This window comes from Teleopsis dalmanni, chromosome 2 (genome assembly GCF_002237135.1).
Source record: "Teleopsis dalmanni isolate 2A chromosome 2, ASM223713v2, whole genome shotgun sequence".
In the NCBI taxonomy this organism is placed as follows: Eukaryota; Metazoa; Arthropoda; class Insecta; order Diptera; family Diopsidae; genus Teleopsis; species Teleopsis dalmanni.
Window position 1 is genome coordinate 239,292,373 of NC_051847.1, and position 8,636 is coordinate 239,301,008.

Sequence of the window (8,636 nt, forward strand, 5' to 3'; positions counted from 1 at the left end):
ATCTTATTTTTTGTTATGTTGGTACACCCTTTCTCTTGACATTTGATACAAGTTTGAGCGCCATCTGTCAATTAGTTTGTTCACAGCACCTGTTAATGTGAGACTACCTCAAGTGCATTTAGCGATTCTTACTATGGAAAATTCTGGTTGTACGCGATTTTTTGACCAAACACGGCACCACTGTCATCGCTCAGGCACCATATTCGCCAGTTCTGTATCCGTGCGACTTTTTCCTGTTCCCGAAACTCAAATTAAGCGTTTTAAGTCAATTGAATCGGTAGAAGAGAATTCGCTGAAGGAACTAAAAGCCATACCTTCACGGTCCTACGAAAAGTGTATGGAAGATTGGGTTAGGCGTTGGCATATGTGTATCGCTTCAGAAGGAGCATATTTTGAAAGAGATAAAATAAATTTGGAATAAAATTTAAATTTGTGTGTTTTATTTACAAAATCCGAGTACTTTTTGAGCAGAACCATAAACGAAAACCTTTAATGTTACATTTCTAATATAAAGTCTCTGCAATATGAAAATGTCAACAGTACCTCATCAGTTTTATTTCTATAATAAAATAAATAAAAACAAAAATAAAAACGGAAAAAAAATTTAGAATTTATTATAATTTTTCGGTTACACCTCAGCAACTTTTTATCTCTAAGGCAACTACGCTAATTAATTTTTCCATGTAAAAAGTTTTTTCTTTTCATTTACATGGAAACTCGTCCTGTTGACTTCAAATGTTATAAATTCATCCTTTTTTCCTTTGCCTGCCACTACTCATTTGTGTTCATTAGGTTTCCCAATGGCGTCAGTAGAATTTTCCACCATTTTTTATTTTCCAACATATCTAACAACAAAAACTTTTCCATTCTCATTTTTCACACTGAATAATTTTATTTTATTTTATTTTATTATATTTAAATATAATTTTGTTGAAGCAAAATATAAAATAGTTTTTAGTTAAATTAGTTTCCGCATTACCCGCACTTCACTCACACACACCCATTGTCCTGCGTGCGTAGGGCTCGCAGGATTCACGTCCAACTTTCATTGGCTTTATTCTAATTGCGTTAGATGCAATTAAATCAGAAGTAGGATTTTTAGTTTTTAGTTAAAATGTATGCGGGAACACGTTTCCAACTTATTTAGATACATTTTTTGGTTTACTGTTGGAAAAGTCAACCAAGCATTTAAATAATTAGTTTAAATTTCATTTTATTTTATTTTTTTTTTGGTTCTCTTATATTTGGTTTTTGATGCATTTTATGGTTAACATTTAGTTTAAATTTATTAGTCTGCTTGATTACAATAAGACAAGGACATAATTATTAATTACACAATTTAAGAGGAAATATACTCTGTCAATACAAATAGATAGGTCCATAGGTTCAAGTCCTTAGTGGTTCTGGTTGTCAGTGTGTTATACTAAGCAATTTAATATTTCCATGATAACGATAGGATTACACATAGCTTATTAATACTTATTGCCAATCACTACTCCGCAGTCCTCCTAAAGAATTAGCGTTGAAGATCGTTTATATATCATTCCAGATCTTAGCATCTGTTGTTTATAAACACTGGTTTAAAAAGTACGTCCTTTCAGTCTTCAATGAATTATTAGTTTAAATTCGTTTAAGTAGCATTCTATGCAGTGTTTTTTTTCCTTCCATGCAAATGCAGTACATATGGATTTTTCTTGCAGTCCCCAGTGAATCTATAGTTCTTTTGCACATATATACTTTTTTGGAAAAAATGTTTTGGTCCTTTCTTGGTTTTATGACCACCTGACTGTCAATATAAAGTTTTATTTTTACGTTTATTGCAGTAGGTCTGGAAGAAAACTTCTCAACACTGGATATTGAATAATTCAGCTCGAATTATACTGAATAAATCCAATAACCGGTATGATTTCCTGCTTAAATTGGATAATTTTTTTTAAATAATAAATTTATTTTATTGTTCTCCCTTGATCCGTAAGCATGAAATCGATGTTTTTTAATAACTTTTAATTATTTAAATAAATACTATATATATTATATGCAGTGCATATTTATAATAATTCATTAAATTATACTTAGCAAAAATTAATTTTATTAAATAACCTTAAATACTAATACTAACATTATATCACTTATGTTAAATTTTCCAGCAACATATCATTATGTCCAATATCTATCCCTATTATCCCCGATATGTTTAAACTTAATGAATGACCTCTATTTCGGAGTTTAGTATTATTTATTATATTTAATAAGTAAAATGGAATCATCTTATTAATAGAAGAAATATTATAAATCAATTCTAAGGTGACGAAAGAAGGTTGTAATATAGAATGATATATATAATATACATATCTTGAATAATATCATATACATATTTTAAAAACAAATAATATTTATTTTATATATATATTAAAAATTATATATTTTTGATACTAATATTAATAGTAATAGATTTAACATAATATTAGTAACTGAAAAATAATTTATAATTTTATTACAACTATTTTTGTTATATAAATTACTTGCATTCTTTGTTTGTAACCAAAAATATATATTGTATATTTCAATTTAAATACAAAATAAGACCCATAATTTATTATTTATATTTAAACAAATTATATTTTATGAAAATATTGTATTATATAAAAATTTCAAATACGTATATATACAATATTGTATAATTCATAATTTCTTTAAATATAAATATTAATTATAGTTTTTATTTTGTATTGAAATTAGCCCGTTCAAAAATTATTTTATAAATTACTTATACTTAATTTAATATTATCTTGTAAAATAAATAAACTTTATTTACTTTCACTTTCAATATCCTGGTCTAAGAATTTTTTAGTTATCCCAACAGAAAGGTCAAAAATCTCTATAGATAATTCTTGGAAGTTACATAGGAAAAACAATAATAAATAATAATATTATGAAAAGCATATGTTACAATTTAATATTTTCCTTTACTATAATAAATACTACTAAACAAACATAAATGAGAATTCCAAGAAAGTCTATTCTTGACCTTCAGGACTACTAATAAACAGGTAGCCATATAAATGATCAGTTTTTCTCATTCCTTCATTTTCCTATAAATACTGAGTGTATTCTTTAAGAAAATTAATAAGTTACTTGGTTTCGAATAGACAAGAAGTATCTATAATAAATTTATAAACGAAAACATGTGTCGTGGTAAAAGAGATGATCGTTTAATCAGACAGGAAGAAGAGAATGAACCCGCAGTCATGGAAGATAATATTCAAGATTTATTGCTCATACATATGGAAAATATGGTCCGTGAAGCTATTTTACATGCACAGAATATCTTGAACCATAATATTGGTGCCATAGTATTGATTGCTGATGTGCAAGATTCAGATGAAGATGACTAAACCTAAGACTGAGATGAAGTGAAATAGCATTCGATCAACAATACAAAAATATTTGTACAAAGGTCCTTTTCAGGACCCAAATACTTTTATGTTAAGAGATATATAATTCATTTGAGTTCAACTTTTACCAATTGGTCCTTTTCAGGACCCAAATACGATGTGTTACTAAATGGTCCTTTTTAGGACCCAAATACAATGTGGTACTAAATGGTCCTGTTTAGGACCCAAATAAAATATTTGTAAATAAAATAAAAAAAATCAAACTAAGTTTTAAATACTAATTAATATATAATTTCAAATATGTGAAATGACCTTAATTGCTCTAAAATGGAGTTTTGTTAAACATTTTCTTATGCTTTCCACTGATGTGTTTTACAAAATTTTCTGCATAGTTTTTAATATTATATTTCAGAAGGGTTTTCGAATAACAAAGAAAGAAATAAAGGACAAACACAAAAATTTATTTTTAATTTTATTGAAATTTGGCTGACCATACAACGCTGTTTCGAGTATTGCCAAGTACTCTTCATCAGTGGTCTTAGAAAATAATCGAATTTTAGTTAATTAGTTTATAGTCCGTATATAATTTGTTTGGACTGCAAGTGCCAGGCTTAGAACTCGTGCCTGTCAAATTAGAAGCGATGACTAATCGTGTTTATCCACAAAAAGCCAAGGCTGCACAAACTTTCAACGCTCAAATTCCAGGTTTTGTCACATATTTTTATTTAATTAGTGACAACAACCAAAGCACTTGCCGTGCTTTAAATTAGAACGAGCTTATAAACTACAGCTTTATTTTGGAAACACAAGTTCAACGAATTGAAAGTTTAACTTTTTGGGTTTGCCTATTCTTTATTTCTTTTCAAAGCTACTCTTTTTGTAGAGACATATTGTACTGCATATTGTTTTACTTACTATATGTAAAGCGACCATTCTGGTGCTTTTTACAAAGAAGCTATGCTATGTTATTCTACAAATCCGCTTATTGCGGTTAGGAAAAGCTGAATGGTCGCTTTACATATAGTAAGTGTTTAAAATCTTTAAAAATTATTAAAAATGTAATAAAATATACTTATTTTATTTAATTTTCTAAATTATTTTTATTCATAAACATTATTATTTTTAATAATAATAAAATTTTATTACCAATTTTATTTCGTTTCTTTAAATTCCAATAATTTCAGTTTCCTTTGAATTCTCTTGCGGTTCTAAATAATATATAATCTGCTAAAATCAATATCCAAATGAAAACAACAACACAATTATAATATTGGTTATGTTATGCTTTTTGTAAAACCAAAACAAAAATATACAAATAACATTCGAGGTCAAATATCAAAATCAAACGACTCTAACGCAGTTTGATATTAAAAAAATATTTGCAGCTTTACAAATACACCTGTGTTTGCGTTAATAACTTTTCAAAATTTGTATATACGCCTGCAGGCAAAATGAAATACTGAAAGGGACAACATACAAACTTATCTCCTTCTTAATTGATTTACTACATAATTTCTTCTCTTAACTAGCGGCATTAATTTGTCTGATATTTGATGTAAGTATATAAAAAAGGTTTATTCATTGTTTTAAAAGAAATATTGATTACAAATAAATGAAGAGTCTATGTTTTTAATGCTTTTTCTTTGATTTTAATTTCATTTTCTTTTAAGACGGTAAACGTGTTATGGGTAAATAAAAAAATTCTAACTCTTAATAGTTTAAAGAGAAAAATATAAGTCTCTTAGGACAATTAATTTTAGCCTTTGCAAAAAATAGAAATTAATATTTTTTTCTGTTTTTATTTAATATTTTGACAAATTGCATTGATCTCAGTTGTAAAGAAAGATTTTAGAAGGAAAGTTTGTTTTGTTAATAATTTATTGTGCGTTATTAACAAAAACTCAAAAACTCAACTTTTAAATAATATATTAATAACAAATAATGTACATAATATATACATTATAATATATTAATATATAAATAATATAAAAATGTATTTATAATACATGCATAAATAGTTATTGAATAATAAAGTTTTGAAAAATGCAAATGTTTATTATTATGAATAAATGAATAATTGTTGTGAATCTATTTTTAAATTGTTGAATATATTAATTTAAATTGTATTAAGTGTATGCTTCGTGCTATGAATCAGTTTACTAAAATACGGTAAATTTAATATAATATATAAAAAATAACTGTCCTCATCATATCAACGATAGCTGCTAAAAGGTATGATCTTGCTTTCATACATTTTACTTAAATAAGCAAAATTTATTTTATTTATTTATTTTTCTTAAATAATAGTGTAATTTTAATATTAATTTTTTTGCATTCAATTATTTTAACAGGTGAGCGTTTTGGAGTGGCTGGTGCTTTTCAGCTGGTGCTTGCTTGTCTTATTTGTCACTTTTTGTCTATACCCTTCGTCTTCTTTTGCTCTGCTTAAAATCTTTGCAGGTATAAGTGAAATGAAGTCTAACTGTCTTCTCATTACTTCTATTATGCATTTTGCTCTTTCGAATTTATTGCTCTTATTTTCTTTGTCATTATCACATCCATTTAGCACTCGTGATTGAAACAAATTTAGACCCTATGTTCGGTATGTGTCGAATATGTTGTTGTTATTAGTTTTATTTTAATAAAAAAAAATTAATAAATGCGTTTCGAAGTATATATTAATAATGACAATGAAAGTAAGAGGACGTATGGAGATTTTAAAATCAATAATAATCCTAGTGTCCTGAAGACGACTCTCAAGGAACGTCAAATTAGAAAATATAAATAAGAAAACGTTATTCAGGTATATCAGCGAAAAAATAAAATAATAGTATATATTAAAATTAACTGAAAAGTACATTTATTATACATTTATTTTAAATTTTTTTCTCAACCTGGTATTTTAATAACGATTTTTTATATATTTTATATACGGCACAGGTCACCTTTTTTTTAAATCAAACGTTTGTTCAATAGTTTTAAAATAAAAAATATACCACTATATAAAATACATTAAAAAATATTAAATAAACGTTTAATTAAAAAAAAGTGATCTGTAGCTGGATATAAAATATTTAAAAAAAACATAATATTTTAATTTTAAAAATTTAATTAAATGAATACCATAAAGCCTGGAGATTATTATTCCAATATCTATTAATCAATCAGAACTATGGGAAGCATTGTTCTATTTTTTCTAATATTGAAGTATTAAACTTATGCACTTTTTTGAAGAAATACTCGACCCAAATGCTCTCCTATGGGTATGCCGACTATAGACCATCCGGTATTAACTTTATAATTCTCCCAATAGTCTTATGAATAGTTAGAGCTATAACAATTTGAATCTTTGTGCAGTTTCTAATCTTATAAATTGAACAACATGTGAAGCAGAAAAGTGTTTAATTGGTTATCCTTTTTAGGTGGTCCGATATGGCAATACTGTGACTTTGATAAGAGAAATGTGGATGACTAATAGCATATGTTTAAAAGGCCAATTTTAGGAATTAATATTTTCTACATTTTTGGAATATTTTGGCAAAAAAATCGTTATTAGAGATGAAGTACATTTAATGTTAAATGAAACTGTAAACAACCGAAGTTGTTAGTTATATGCTGTGGAAAATTTTCAAATTAATGAAAAAGCTTCTCATCACTCCTAAAAAGTTACAGTGTGGTGCTATATTGGATCATCGGACCATACTTTTCCGAACACTGAAGTGATAAATCAACAATTCTCAATCAAGGTCGTTATCGAACTATGTTAATCTATTTGTTGATGTCGATTGTTCGTGAAATAACATAAATAATGATCTGGGTTCTGTATGCTATTTCACAAACAATCCAGTATATGAAAATAATTCTAAAATTAAATAATGTATTAAAATTGTTTTCATAAAAATAAAAATAATAATTGTCTAAAATAATTAAATCATTCAATTCAACAATTAAAAAAATATCAGATCTGTTATTGGATGATTTGACGTCTTCGGAAAAATTTGATCCGGTGATCATATAATCACAATTTCCTTAGCAAACAGTCACTTTTTAGTAGTAAAAAGGTGCATTTTTAATAATTAAGTGGCAATCGGTAATTTTTGGTTCCAAGATAAAGGTTTCCAATTCTTTACATGTTTGCCCGTTACTTCCGTTAAGTACAATGATCGAAGGAACTAATAAACTAAAGAAAATGGAATTTTTCATTTGATTATAATAATTAATTTATGCGTTTCTTATTTTTCAGGTAACTTATTAAGTTAAATTAAATTAATTAATTTTTAATTTAGTTTTTATAAAAAAAAATTCTTCTAAATTATATATTCCTTTTAACTATTCTTATTCTCAAAAAAGGAAGTGTTTTAAGTATAAAAAACAGTAGTAAGTTGAGAAAAAAATAAAAAAAACACGAACAAAACAATGGCACCAACAACAAATCCTACGGGTAAGAAAACCGGTTTTACATGTTCCTCACATAAATTTCTGTTAATGCAGTGAAAAAGGGTTGAATATTTTCTGCACTTGTGTGTAGAACGGCTCAGGCTTGGAACACTGGGTTGGGTGGATTTCAATTGGACGGGGTTGTTTTGAATTGTGCTACTATAAGCGTACACGTATTAGCAACCATGATATTGAATGTACTATACGTCCAGTAATATTATCGACAGTCTAATTTCCTAGAAGAATATGAAATGAGTACATCGTTCCTTAGTATCCTTAGCCATGGAAAATGTGAATTTCGTGAACCCTTCTTGCTATTATTTTTGAATTTTCTAATTTTTGCTACTTTTTACAAAATGATTTCAATGAATTTTAATTTTTCGTCTGCGGTGGTTGTTCATTCTCTGGAACAATAAGAAAACAAAGTTGAATTAATTTCGAAAATCATGGCTGCCATTGTGCAAAGCAGTGAAGGTTTTTGCAGTAATTCTTTTTGGGGTAGCACAGAAGACTGCCATGTTGAGTGAGGTTGACAGGAGGATACGGACTGTGTGTATGCAAATACCAAGAGTTTATGGAAGTATTCATTATTAATCTGTCTGCAGACGTTTCGTACGTGGTTTTCTATTGCTGTTTCAGATGTTTTTGCTTCGTCGTCGTAGTTGTCGTGTCTGCCTGCCTGCTTGCCCGCCTGCCTGGATGCTTGTGTGCCATTATTTTTGGGGCTAGGGTGGCGTTTCATAATGCTTCGTTCGTGTGGTGTTACTTGGCACATGTATGTGCCTTATTTTAGCGAAAGTAACT